General features: G+C 39.8%; 1 protein-coding gene across 6 annotated transcripts in view; it reads left to right on the top strand.

Annotated features, from left to right (window-relative positions):
- OSBPL1A (oxysterol binding protein like 1A) overlaps window positions 1-14,539 on the top strand; it is a 211,983-nt gene that overhangs the window by 103,125 nt on the left and 94,319 nt on the right. The gene's annotated exons all lie outside the window — the stretch shown is intronic.

The following is a 14,539-nucleotide window of genomic DNA, read 5'->3' as shown; positions in this document are numbered from 1 at the left end:
GGTTCAAAGTCAGAGTGAAAGCATTTTATTTTGAAGACATACCATTGCTCAACAGGAATCTTTTTCAGAAGAGAAAAATGCTTGAAATGTATGTTGGTGGAGCAATGTGTAGGCTAGAATATGGGAATCTAAATGTAAATTTTCTTTTCAGTCTGAGGACATAGCAAAGTTGATCTCTGGTCCAAATAATGTTTGATTTTAGCCCTGAAGCTGACGACTTTGGCAAGTTAGTGCAGTTTTAACTGAGTAGATGTTTGATCTGATCACGAAGACAAGAGAGCTATTTTGGCCTTTGTCCCAGTGCTACTTTTAGTAGACTCTGGGATCTTAAAGGAATTTGTGTTGCTTTGAATATGGACTCCAGTATCCCCTTAGAAGCTCTTTAAAGGTTAATTTTAGGGAATTTTATTGATGGAGAGAGTGACCCACGTAATCTCTCCATCCTCAGTTGTGCACCTTGCAGAATGGAGGGGGGATTAAAAAGCTTATTGGAGTTTCCATATAAAAGTAAATATGTGTGGTAATTTATTCAGGGTACTGTATAAATATAGTTCAGATACATTTTAAATATTGTATACAAAATAATTGATAACACGATTATGCCATGCTGTATACTCTAAGCTTTATGAATAGTTTATGACATTTACCATTTACAGTCTTTTAAAAAGCGTTTGTAAATTTATTAGTATCTCTGCCACTCAGATTTAGGATTATAAGAAAAGTTGGATTCCTTTAAAAATTAGAAATTTAGAATTTTTGCCTGATCTACACTATTCAACGTTATGTCCTTAAATTTTTAGCTTGCTTTATATGTAATCCAGAAATATACCGCTACAAATTAATTTTTGAAGCAGTTAGGACACAAGTTAAACATGAATAAAGATTGTGTAAAATGAAGGTGGTTTTTATTTTGATAACTTCTGTGGAGTTTTGAACAAAAATAACGTAAGATTTTAATTAGTAACATGAAGTGTGCATGTGTACATAAGGCTTATCATGTTTGATGTAACCCAGGAGCTGTCCTGCTAAGTTTTTCGGTCACACAGTGGTACCCAACTGCAGTCTGCATGCGGTTGTGTTGGTCGTGTTCCCTTCGGTGCTCTTGTTGGAGTGCAGTGCCTGACTTTGACTGTCTGATGAATTGTGCATGAGTTTTAGGCAGATACAGTTTTTCTCTCATTTTAACTTCAGAGTGTTAAGGATGTAAATTCTGTACATGTTTGTGGGGGTCTACCATACATTTGACATCCATTACTTTATGTAGTATCTTATATAGTGTGCTTTTTGTAATATTTGAGTACATTTTTCCTTAATCCAGTAAGTATTCACATAGGTTTACCTTGTCAGATACTACCATGCCAGTCTGTCTCCGTAGAACTTGCAGTTGGCTATAGGAGCCAGCGGGCCATAAGGTTTCTTGCAGGAGGCACAACAGACCCAGAGGGAACAGCAAAGGATGAAGTCTAGCAAATGGTTCATTAAGACTGGAACAGAGAGAGCAAAATATCAAGGCTGGATGAATAGAAGCAGGGTCTTCTTGAAAGATTTTGCAAAATAAACCTAATGAGTTTGAATTTTAATCTGGACAGTTAGAAACACTGACTTCAGTCAGGGGAGAGATTGAGTCACGTCTTCTCCTTATGGGAAGGATGAGAGGACAGGCCTGGAAAGCAGGGCGAGCAGGTGCAGGAATTCAAGAGAGATATCATCCGAATCTGAACCAAGTTGGTGACTGGAAAGGAAAGAAAGATTCAGAGAGGAGAAAGACTTCAAAAATAAATGACATAGGAAAGAGCTGATAATAGACTGAATGTGAGGAATGAGGGAGAAAGAAGGTAGTCGTTGACGACGCCCAGATTAGGGCATAAATCACTGGATAGAAGGTGACTGAAGTAGGTCATAAAGGGAGTAGGGGAGAATGAGCTGCCTTTGGACATGACAGCATCCAAGTAGGGTTGGCCTTACTTGTCTGATAAAATTTAGGCATCATTGGTGTTGGGAGTCACCTGAACAAATGTGGTGATGGAGGCCGAAGGAGTGAATAATAATGAGAAGGATAGCTTGGAAGAGTTTGAAATGAAAGGAATGAATACTGACGTTAAAAGACAAATGGAAGAAAGGAAGCCAGTGAGAGCACTGGGAAGCAGCAGCCGAGAGGCAGGAGGAGTGTAGAAAAGGACAGACCAGGGGAGACAGCGGGCCAGATGTTGAGATGTTAACAGCTGAATCGTCTTTGTTAGATTTGGTAGCCGAGTGGTCACTGTGGGCTTTGAGGGAAGTTTTAGCAGCATGATGTAGGAAGAAGCCAGATTGCAGTAAGTAGAGAAGTAAATGGGAAGTGAGAAAGTAGAAACGATGAAGCTACAGTGATTCTGTTTCTGTAGACAGTCATAATCTGTGAATAATTACAGTTTTGTTCCTTTCTTTCAGTCCTTCTACCTCTTATTTATTTTTCTTGTTCTTAATGAAAGCAGGGCCACCAGACTAGGACTTTTAGAACAACTCTGACTAGAAGCTGAGTGGGAATCCATGTTCATCCTTGATTTGCAAGAAAGGCACACTTCTAACTTCTAGCAATTCACTGTTAAGAATGATATTTAGTAAATACTATTTATCAGATAACAAAGTTTTCTTTTGTTCTTATTGTTGAATTTTTTTTATCATGAAAGGGGTATTGAATTTTATCAAATGTTCTTTCTGCTTCTATTAAGAGAGTTGTAACTTTTCAAAGTTAAGGTGGCAAATTACATGTTTAGACTCATCCTCATGATAAGCCATCCTTATGTACCTGCAAGTAACCCTAATTTGGTCATGATGACTTATCTGTAACATTCTCCTCGATTTTGTTTCTTTTGGATTTTAGCATCTGTTCATGAATGAGATTGCCTTGAAGAATTTTTTTTGTTCTGTCCTCTTCAGAATTTAGTATTAAGGTTCCACTGGCTTCATAAAAGCCGTTTGGAGGTATTCCGTCTTCTCTCTTGTCTGGAAGAGCTTGCATAAAATTGAAATGGTCTGTTCCTTGCAACTTCAGTCGAACTTTCTTAGAAAACCATCTTTTTGTGAGATTTTAAAAAATTGCTAATTATATGCATTTAATGGTTATAGGGCTATTTTAGTTTTCAAATTTTTTGGTGTCAGCTTTGACAAGGTATATATTTCTAGGAATTTATTCTTAGGTTTTGAAATTTATTGTAAAGCAATTAAGAGTATTTTTAGAAACTGTCTTTTTTAACTTATGTTGGGTCTGCAGTTATGTGTTCTTTATCCCAACCTGTATCCATTTTTTCCTAATATTTATTCGGGTGTGTCTGGATGAATTTTTCTCTTTTAAAAATCAGCCTGATTAAGGCTTTGTTTGATGACTTTTTTTAAGAACTATCTTCATCTTTGTTTTATCTTTTTCTTTTAAATTTATTTTATTGTTACCTCTATCACTTTTTTATGTTTTCCCCTATGATCTGTACATTTCTTATTCTCTGTCTCTCAAAACAGAATAATTCGTTCAAAATTTATTTTTTTTCCAGGTGTCAAATTATATATGTCTTAGTTCTAGTTTTTTGTAATTTAGGGAAAAATTGCTAGTTTTATCCATTACTCGATCTCACCGACTTTAATAATGTACTTCCTGGACTTCATCTTTCCCGACCAAGGGCTGCGAACATATATAGTCTATAGAGTACTGCCCTCGTAGTATTTCAAACAACTAGAACTTTGGGAAGGTTTTGACTGCCTATATATTTCTTTTACCCAGCTCTTTTTTGTTTTCATTGTTTGGCCTTTTTATCTCCTTTTCCCTACCTTGCTGGTCACAGTCTTCTTTTTCCCTCATTTCTTACTGCTTCTTTTCAATCCCTTGATACTTAGATGGTAGCAGAAGGATGATTACCATTCCCTGGCCCCCTTCCCCACTTTTTTCTTCTATCTCCCCAGTTTTCTGCTCCCCCCAACCTTGGAGGATTTTTCCATTATCTGCTCAACCCATTCTGTCTTGTTCTTTCCTTCTCCTCAGAACTTTAGCTCCAGCACCAAAGAGGAAAAAGTGGGTAAACTGTACCTAATCTTCTTCAGGTGCTCAAAGGTTCACCATTGCTTACGACAGGATCTTTGGTAATCCAACTGGTGACAAAGGCAGGGGGACTATGGCGGTCACTTAGGTAGAAGACATAGGTGGCAGATCCTGAACCTGCTATTATTTGGAGCCCTGAGGTCTGGGCTCCGGTATTAGTGACTTTTTCTTGCTAACTGACTCGGCAGTTCAGCCCCAGGCCTCACATTCCTCCTGAGTGACACAGTGCGATTAACACAACCCCTTGTCTCTCTCTACCTCACCAGTTGCTGTGGGACTCACAGGAGATGAGGACAAGCCTGTGGTTTATATAAGGAGATTTCCTGTGCTTTCTTTTCAGAGAAGGACCTTGAAAGGATTTTGCGCTCTATTCAGAGACAGAGAAGTGGAGTGAAAGGGTTTGTGGCCCAGGGCGCTGGATCAAACAAGCCCTGATGGGAAAGCAGTAGGTGGTGACAGGAGTGACAGAAACCAGGGGTGCCGCTCAGTGGTGGAGGTTCAGGGAAGGTGTCTGTGCTCTGCTGGAGGGAGCTGGCTCACAGCCTCACAGCCTCCCGGGCTGGAGACCTACCTGGCCACACTGTCACATCGGTGGCTGGATACCAGCCTGCAGTGACATCTGTTCCTTTACCTATTATTTGCTACATTCAGGGCACTGTCCCTTTTTGAGCTATATTGAGAGACTAGCCTTCGCTTTGAGTAATGTTTCTATGAGAGAGATTTTGTTGTTGCTGTTCTGGATTTTAAATAACTGAATTAAAAATTAACCTTGCGGATTTATTCTCAGTAAAATTTCTCCTTTGTGATAGAAATTATTTAATTTTGTGTATTTTCTTTACTCTTTTTAATTTTACTTTGTGTTAATGGATTAGTCATTTAAAATCCCCAAATCATAGAACTAATCTTCGATTGCAGAGGACCTAGTTTGGTCATTTTAATTTTTTTATTTGGGGACTTAGGTGGTTGCTAGTATATAAGACAGATAAAAGGAAAAGCCCCCCCTGCTACCCAGTCTGGGCCACCTTCATAAAACCCAGTTTGGAATGATTGATCGATCAATCATTCCAACACGATCGATCTGTTGGAGGGGGAGAGAAGGGCCAGGATAGAGGGTCAGCTGCTTCTTCAAGTTTGTGTTGCAAGCGAGGGGCTACACCTAGAGCTCAATCCAGCATCTGCCTTCCCACTGCGTGCTGGAGAACAGCCCCACTGTGCTGCACCCGGCTTGGCTGGGAAAACGGATTCTTTCCCAGAAGATAAACCATCTAATCTCAAAGCTCATGTGGCCCGTATAAGCTAATTTCTCAGTTTGACAAAAGGATACAAACTTCATTAATTTATTTGTTTTTAATTTAGCTCCCATTTATCAAGCACCGACCATCTGCCGCTTACCTAAGCAGATGGCCAAGAATATTGGAGCCTTCACCTTTTGCACAGAATACCTGTATTCCAGGTTCTCAACAGAAAATGCTGTCTCTTTTTGTGGACCATTTTGCTTGGTAGAGGTCACATTTTTGGATAATGCAGAATTTATCCATTTCTCTAGATCTTTTCATTTTAGTCCTAAAATTAATCTATCAGAATGCTACACCCTGGGCTGTATTTTCTTGGTTTTTCTGAAAAGTGGCTCTCATTTGTGAATTTGAATAATACCCTCAGTTTCTATTGAGGGATATTTTAAAAAATTGGCTTTAATGACATCACTGATTATTTTGATATAAAATACTTTCATTCCCTTATATATTACTTGGAGGAATTAGAGCTAAGGGTAAAGAGGGAATTTGTTTTCCCTAAAGAACTGATGTATTTTTTCTCCTTGTGGACAATTAAAAGGGCATAATTATATTTCTCACTCTGTTTTGGCCTTAAGAGAATTCAAAGCCAGGTTTTGTGGCTTGTCCCCAGTATCTGTGTCGGCTCTACCACTTCCAGGTCCTCCCCCAGCACCTCCAGAAGTCTGTGTTTCCATAGCCGTTTTCCCAGCTGGAAGATCACTAGGTCACAGCACTTCGTTGTGAGTTAGTTACTGAGTGCGGGTGTGCCCCGGAGTCCATTCGGGTATGGTGATTCTGTTTGGGGAACTTTCTGCAAATAATAAGTACTAAGTAAAGGTTAGGAATAGGTTTGTATCTTATACTGTGGTTATATTTTATGTCAAGAGGATATGCATTTTGATATTAATTGATGTTATAAGTAAATAATTGAAAGGATCCAAGTTAAAATATGTGGCAAATGTTACATTGGGAGCCTTTTTTTCATGTTAATGTCATATATTTTAGACCAGTATTTGGAGAAAAATTATTTTTATTTGCGGTAAATTACACATGGCATAAAACTTACCGTCCTGATTTAAAAGTGTACAGTTCAGGGCACCAAGTCCAGCGGCACCAAGTCCACCGCCGCCACCGTCCACCTCCAGAACTGGTCCATCTCCCTGAACCAACACTCTGCCCCCCAAACAGCAGGGAGAGTCCCCATTCCCACCTCCCCTGGCCTCTGACAGCCTCTTCTACTTCCTCTGAATTTTATGACGTTAGGAACCTCATGTAAGTGGAGTCACAATATAACTTTTCTGTGACTCTTGTGTCTCATGTAGCATAATGCCTTCATGGTTCACCCGTGTTGTGGATTGTGTCAGAATTTCTTTCCTCTTCAAGGCTGAACAGTGTACTTCATTGTGTGTATACACAGCATTTTGTGATCCATTCATCCCTCAGTGGTGCACTTGGGTTGATTGCACCTTTGGCTCTTGTGGCTAAGGCCGCCGTGAAGACAAGTGTCCAAATGTCTCTCTGTGTCTCTGCTTTCAATTCTTTGGGCCACTTTATGTACTCAAGGGGCATTGCTAAATCAGATGGTAATTCGATTTTTAATTTTTTTGAGGATTCACCTTACTATTTTCTACAGTGGCTACACCATTTTTTTTTTTTAACATTTCTACCAACAGTGCACAAGTGTTCCAGTTTCTGTACATTCTGGCCTACGCTTGCTATTTTCTGTTTTGTTTTTTGTTGTTGTTGTTGTTTTAAATAGTAGCCATCCCGATGGGTGTGGGCGTGGAGAAAAACTTTTGTAAGTAGAGTTAATCACCTTTTCGACCCAAATGTTACCCCACAGTTGCAGGCTACCTGTTATTACACGGGGCCGTCATTGCCGTGCAGAATGGTGGTTTTCTGTTGTTTTTCTGTCAACAGTTGCTGGGAGGGCGGTGGGGGTGCGCAGCTCCTGCTGTCCTTGGGGCCGGGGGGTGATGCACAAAGCAGGCATGAATCTGGAGGTTTCCGTGGACGTAAGTCTTAGTGCAACTCTGTAGCTCTGTAATCTACTTTTATATTTACTATCTTCCTGTACTTTAGATATCAAATGTCAATTTACTGTAGTATTTTTGAAAGATAGTTGTGTAACAGAAAATAACTTTGTCTTGTCTGCAGAGTTAGCATAAGAAAATGGAGGTATGTTTAAATTACCAGAGATAAAAATATGAGACAAGGAAATTGATAAACTTGAGAGAAGTCACACGTGTACATGGGAACTAATAAAGTAAAAAATGCTACTCAAAACTAGAGAATGATTAACCTGAGCATTAAAATTGAATAGGGAATTTCACATTCTCTATAGTGAAATTATTATTTGATACTTAGCCATATTTAAGAGTACTAAATTTCTATAAACAATGAATTCAAATGAAAATTTTAACAATATGATGGAAACTTGGGAAAAATAGAAACACAAAATGATAAAAGGAATATTAGAGGTCATCTGAACCTCTCTCCGACTTCCTGCCTGCTAGATGATCGTGTTGTGCACTGTGTAAACATGTAGGCAATAGAAGCATATAGGTTACGAGTTTGGAGCCTGAGTCAGACGGCCTGGCATTTGAGCACTGGCTCTGTCCCTGGTTATGTGATCCTAGGCAGGTCATGTCATCTGAGTAAGCTTCAGTTTCCTCATCATTAATAATACTACCTCACAGGATTGTGGGAGGGTGATACGAGATAGCATTCCTAGTATTTATCATAACATCTGGCATATAGTAAACATTCCTAGGTACTAACTCCTGCTCTTCCTGCTACTGCTACTGCTACTGTTATACATGAATTGTCTCTTGGGACCACCCATTCCACTGCGGGAAACAGTGCAAGAAAGCTAAACCTTACATTAAAAGTGCTTTCCTTCCTTCCTTTTTCTTTCTTTTTTCTTCTCCCTCCCTCCCTCTTTCTCTCTCTCTTCTTTCTTTCCTTCCTTCCTTCCTCCCTCCCTCCCTCCCTCCCTCCCTCCCTCCCTCCCTTCCTTCCTTCCTTCCTTCCTTCCTTCCTTCCTTCCTTCCTTCCTTCTTTTTTTCTTTTTTTATTTCTCTCTCCCTCCCTCCCTTCCTCCCTCCCTTTCTTCCTTCTTTCCATTCATTCATTGTTCTAAGTCTGCTCTGCAGCATCACAAAAAAAGTATGTTTGCTCTCTATGACAGTTCCTCAGCTCTTTAGAGTGACCAGTGAATTCATTCCCTCAGGCCAAACACCTCCAAGTTCCTTCAACTGTTACTAATATGTCAAGCTTTCCAGATTCTTCTACTTCTCACACTTCACTGATTCCTCTGGTTTTGGGTCAAAATTTGTCATTCAGAAATGAGTGTAGTCTTGCACAAGAAGTACATGTTCAGAGCGTGACTCTTCTCAGTTGACTTTGCATAATACTCAGGGAAAAGAGCCTCAGTTGCTGCAATGATCCACAGAGCCCCATTGGACGGGCTCTGCTGCCCTGCCCCTGGGACCTCTCTATTGCTTTCTTCTCACCTGCTGGCTTTGTTCTGAGGAGTGCGGCTTCCTGTTGTTCAACAGATTCGTCAGCCTGTTTCTCCCTTAGAACTGCTCCTGTTCCTGTGTGTAGAACACTCTTTTCCCAGATGCTTGCCTGGCACTCTTCTCACTTCTGTCAGCATTTTTGTTTGTTTGTTTGTTTGTTTATTAAATGTTTATTGATTTTAAAGAGAGAGGAAGGGGGCACAAAGAGAAAAACACCAGTGTGAGAGAGAAACATTAAAGGGTTGCCTTCCAGTATGCACCCCGACTGGGGATTGAACCTGCAACCTAGATATGTGCCCTGACTGGGAATAGAATCCCCACCATTTCTGTGTACGGGACAGTGCTCCAGCCAACGGAGCCGCACTGCCAGGGCAGCTCTGTCAGCCTTTAATCCAGTGGTTCCTGCCCAGTGAGTCTTCCGGCCGTCCTGTCTCCCAGATCCCCCTTTCCCAGCTTTTGTTTAGGGGGCAGTCTTTCATGTTTTCCACCACCTAACACTTCACCCTTGAAATATTTCACTCGTTCACTTGTTTTGTTTCCCACAGTGGACTGTAGGTTCCCTGAGGGCAGGGTCTTGGTCTGTTTTGTTCAGTGCGGACTCCCTGCAGCCTGGAATGCCTGGCGCGGTGTGGGCGGTTGAAAGTATTCGTTGTAGGAAGGGCGTGGTGGAACGTGTGGCTTCTCTCTGCCTAGAAGTTGCATCACACTGGGCTTGGAAAGGGCATGGGCGCTAAGTCACAGTCAGTGGTTAATTGTATTTCTTTTTAAAAAAACATACAATAAATTTTGGGTGCCCCTGAAGAGGGAAGAATAAGCCATGTTCACTGTTTTAGGATTGTGGGAATTTTCAAATTACTTTGCTTGGTTAATATTTTATTTAAATATAATTTTATTTGTTCATATGATTTATGTTCTTAAAAAACATATAGGTTATAAAACAAGAATATTTGTTCTTCGGGTACATTTTAACAGAACTTTGTAAGTCATGGGCTTGAGATAAATGATGTTTTCAACCCTTAGAATGGCCAGAGCCCACACCGGAGCTTGGCCTCTCACACGTGGCATGCAAATTCATTTTCTGTGTGTGCCTTGACTGGCAAAACTTGGGAAGTGCTGCTTTAAGATGCTTAGAATGTTTTCTTCAGATGCGTTCTAACCTTCTGAGTTACGGTTCCCACATATTTTAGTCCTGCCCCCGCCCCCAGTTTGAGAACTGTGAAAACATTTGTCAAAATAAAATGAAACATCAGAATTCGTAAAAGCAAAGTTATTGTCTTTCTGGGCTTAATGTTTAGCATATACAGAAACATACTTCCAGAGACTGAGTTAAGGTGTTAGGAAAATAGATTTGGAATTGATGTACAGTTGTACAGTGGAATGGTTCTCAGCAGGGAAAAGGAAGGAAGTGCATGTGCAATTATGTGCCGTGGAATGGCGTTTCGGACATCAACGGACCTCAGATACCGTGGTGATCCCATAGATCGTAGTGGAGCCGAAAATTCCTGCTGCCTAGCGATGCTGTGGCCCACCTGACGTCGTCATGAGGCCGGCGCCATGCTTTCCTCACATGTTTGGGGTGAGGCTGGTGTCAACAGACTTACTGATCTGCTAGTCATATAAAAGTGTAGTACATGCAGTACATAATACTTGAGAATTTTAATAAATAAGTATTACCAGCTTATGCATTTATTGCATTGTACTTTTTATCATTATTTTAGAGCACACTCCTCCTACTTACAAAAAATTTGCTGTAAAATAGTATGCCATGCTTTACCCCTGCCCACAGCAGCCCCACGCATCTCTGGATTTACTGCATCTCTGGATTGCATCATTTTCTCTTGTGTTTGATTTCTCATCTTGTTTTGTACGGTAATAGGCTCTACAGGCTTGCAGCCCAGGAGCGGCAGGCTATCCCACACACCTAGGTCTGTACAGGCAATGCCATCTAGGTCTGGGTAAGTCACTCTGGCGTTTGCACAACTACGAAGTTGCCTGACATACATTGCTGCCGGTGTACCTACCTGCATTGTCAAATGGCTCATGTCTGTGCTTGCAGCAACGACTGAGTCTGAAAAACATTATACTTTGAAAGAAACCAGACAAAACTGTGCATCCTACATGATCCCATCGATAGGTCCTTTGCCAACAGACGAACCTAATGCATGGTTACAGAAGTTTGAGCAGTGGCTGCCCAGGGTCAGGAGAACTGGGAGAGGGACTGTGAGGGACACAGAATCTGGCAAAGAGGCCAGTGGAAATGTTCTGTGTCTTCATAGTGATGCTGGTTACATGGTGTATGTGTGTATTTGTTAAAATTCGTTGAACTGTATATCTAAAATAGATGAATTTTATTATAGATAAAAAACCCTCAAGTTTATTTATAAAATTAGAGTTGGTGGGGTGTTACTTCTGCTATATGTGTAACTTTTCTAGTTATTTTTATCCACAAAACCATCAACTACAGAGCCCTTGAATAACATCTGAAAATAAGATTTGGTTAGATTATAATTAAACTTCTCTGCCATTAAAAATTATTGTTTACCTCCTTTTTTGGCATATCACCAAAAAAGAAATTTAATTCCAGGATTCATAAACTATATAAATCTTTGGTGAGTGGTTACATAAGAGTAAGCTATTTTTAGGCATAAGCTCTGCAACCATGATGAGACAGGAGGCGCTTACGGAATCTCAGCTCGGGTTCCTGTGCCGGGTGGCTGAGCGAGCTGTGCGTCCTTCACTCTTTCAGACCACCTGGCACCGATCCTGCTCTGTTCGATGCAGCGCACAGTTTTGCAAAGTTGTTGCCAAAAATTTTTAAAGATTTTATTTGTTTTTATCCACATTTTTTATTTTTAGACAGAGGGAAAGGGAGGGAGAATGAGATGGAGAGAAACATCGATTGGCTGTCTGTTGTATGTGCTCTGACCTGGACCGATCCTGCAACCCAGGCTTGTGCCCTGACGAGGAATCGAACCTGTGACCTTTTGCGTTGTGGGGAGACACGCAGCCCACATCTGACCCACACTGGTCAGGGCTGTTGCAGAAATTTGACGGTGCAAACATCAATTCCTAAATTGACATATTTAAGCTATTTTGCCAGTTTTAAAATTATACAAGAGAGACGGAAGACATGTAGGAGGATACAGAAAGCCATTTTCTATGAGATACAGGGAATATCTGAAAACCAGAACCCAGCAACCTCTGGCAGAATTTTGGTGCCTTAGTTTATTCATATTGACAAACATACAGGTGCAATATACATTGCTATTAATACTCCACATTGTTTTCATTGTGTCAGAGTGTGTTCTGGTCATACATACCCTGGGGAAATTTGCATTAGACGTGTACTGCCATTTTAACTCCCCTTGTCAGTTTACAGGCACTCTTCTCTCATGCCCTCAGTATTGTCCTTTTCAGAGCTTTACCCAGGTAGAACTGACATGCAATAAACTATACATAGTTAAACTGTAATTTAGTGAGTTTTAACGTATGTTTACGCTAGTGAAGCCAACACTGAAGTCAAGATAAGGGATATTTCTGTTACTTCTGAAAGTTTTTTCAGGCCTTTGGGAATACCTTCCCCGGTTCCTCTACTCCTATCCACAGGCAACTGATGATTAGGTTTCTATCACTAGAGATTGGTAAGCATTTCTTAGAATTTTACAGAAATGGAATCTCGTAGTTTGTAGGTTTTTGGGGGGTGGTAGAGGCTTGGCTTCTTTAACTCGGCATAGTCATTTTGGGATTCAGCCACGTTGTTGTGTGTAGCAGAAGTTAATTTCTTTTTATTGCTGAGTAGCATCCCATTTTCTGGCTGTACCGCATCTGTTTACCTGTGGGTGGACCTTTGGGTTGTTTACAAAATTTTGGCTGTTACAAATAAAGCCACACATATGTTGTGTAAGACTTTGTGTGGACATAATGTTTCATTTGGGGGTTTGCTATTAATTTTTAAAAAATCGAGATAGAATTCACATAATGTAACATTATTTTTTTTTTCAGCGTACAATTCAGTGGCATTTAGTAATTCACAGTGTTGTACAGCTATCACTTCTGTCTACTTCCAAAACATTTTCATCATCCCCAAAGGGAACCCACGCCCACTGAGCAGGCTCGCCATTCTCTCCTCCGCCCCCAACCCCTGCAAGGGGCTGCTCTGTTTTGTCTCTGTGGATTTGCCCTATTTGTATATTTCATATAAATATCATACAATGTTTAAGCTTTAGGTGTCTGGTTTCTTTTTGCTGAGCGTAATGTTTTCAAGCTTAAGGAGCGTTACAGCATGTATCAGTACTTTGTTGCTTTTTTGTGGCAGAATAGTGTTCCATCGTGTGGATATAACACATCCAGTCTGTTCATTTATGGATGTTTTTGAGTTGTTTCCACCTTTTGACTGTTTCAAGTGGTGCTGCTTTGAACATTTTTATATAAGTAATTGAACATGTTTTAGTTCTTTGGTGTATATGCCTGAGAGTGAATTTTCTAGCTAATACGATCATTCTTTTCAACTTTTTGAGGAATCACCAAACTGTTTTCCTCAGTGTTTGCACCGCTTTACGGTCCGTCAGTGCACAAGAGTTCCATTTTCTCTCTATCTTCACCAACACTTATTTTATTTTATTTTTTTTATAGCTGGTGGATGCAAAGTAGTGTATTATTGTTGTAATAACTTACAATTCCTCTGAGGACTCAATATGTTGAGTATCTTTTCATATACTTTTTGGCCATTTGCATATGTTTTGAGAAATGTCTGTTCAAGTCCTTTGCCCATTTTAAAAATTGGGTTGTTTGTCATTCTGTTGCTGATTTATAAGAGTTCTTTGTTTAATTTAGATACAGATCCTTTATTGGGCGTATGGGTTGCCGTAGTTTCTCCCAGTCCTTCGCTTGCCGTTCACTTTTTTCACATTATCTTTTGAAAATTAAAAGTTTTGATCTTGTTAATGTTCTATATTCAATTGGAAGTTTTGAGGATATCTTTGATAGATTCACACTTATTGACATTTTCTCCTGTGTTTTTTTCTAGATATGTTCTAATTTCAGCCTTATATTTGGGTCTATGATCCATTAAGAGTCAGTTTTTGTTTTTTTTTCTCTTTTTGTATGTTGCTGAGAGAAACTAAAGACCTAAATAAACAAAGATTTAAAAAAAATTATATCAGAGAGCTCAAGTTAAGGTGTCAGATTTTCCTAAATTGATCTATATAGTTAAAATGATCCCAAGAAAAATTCTAGCCAGGGTTTTTTTTTTCCCCCTGTAGAAATTGACTAGTTGATTCTAAAATTTATGTAGAAATGAAAAGGACATATAGTAGCCAAAACAATTTTGGAAGAGGAGAACAAGGTGTTAAGACTTACGCTACCTGATTAAAACACTTATTATAAGGCTCTAATAATTAAGAGAGTGTCATATTAATGAAGAATAGACACATGGAACAGTTAGCGAGTCTAGAAATAACCCCCATTTCCCACACACACGTATACGGTAAATTGATTCCCAATAAAGGTGAAAGGCAATTTAGCAAGGGAAAGATTACATTTTGCTTTGTGGTTGATGTTGACTTTTGTATATTGATCTAAAGTCCAGCAACCTCACAAGAATTTCTTAATAAATCTAAATAATTCTAGATTCTTTTGCCGTTTCTATTCAGACAGTCATATCTTTTAAAAAC

The sequence above is a fragment of the Artibeus jamaicensis genome, unplaced genomic scaffold (assembly GCF_021234435.1).
Source record: "Artibeus jamaicensis isolate MK-2021 breed Jamaican fruit bat unplaced genomic scaffold, CSHL_Jam_final contig_354, whole genome shotgun sequence".
In the NCBI taxonomy this organism is placed as follows: domain Eukaryota; kingdom Metazoa; phylum Chordata; class Mammalia; order Chiroptera; family Phyllostomidae; genus Artibeus; species Artibeus jamaicensis.
The sequence above is the reverse complement of the archived record's forward strand: the minus strand, read 5'-3'. Positions and strand labels throughout refer to the sequence as shown.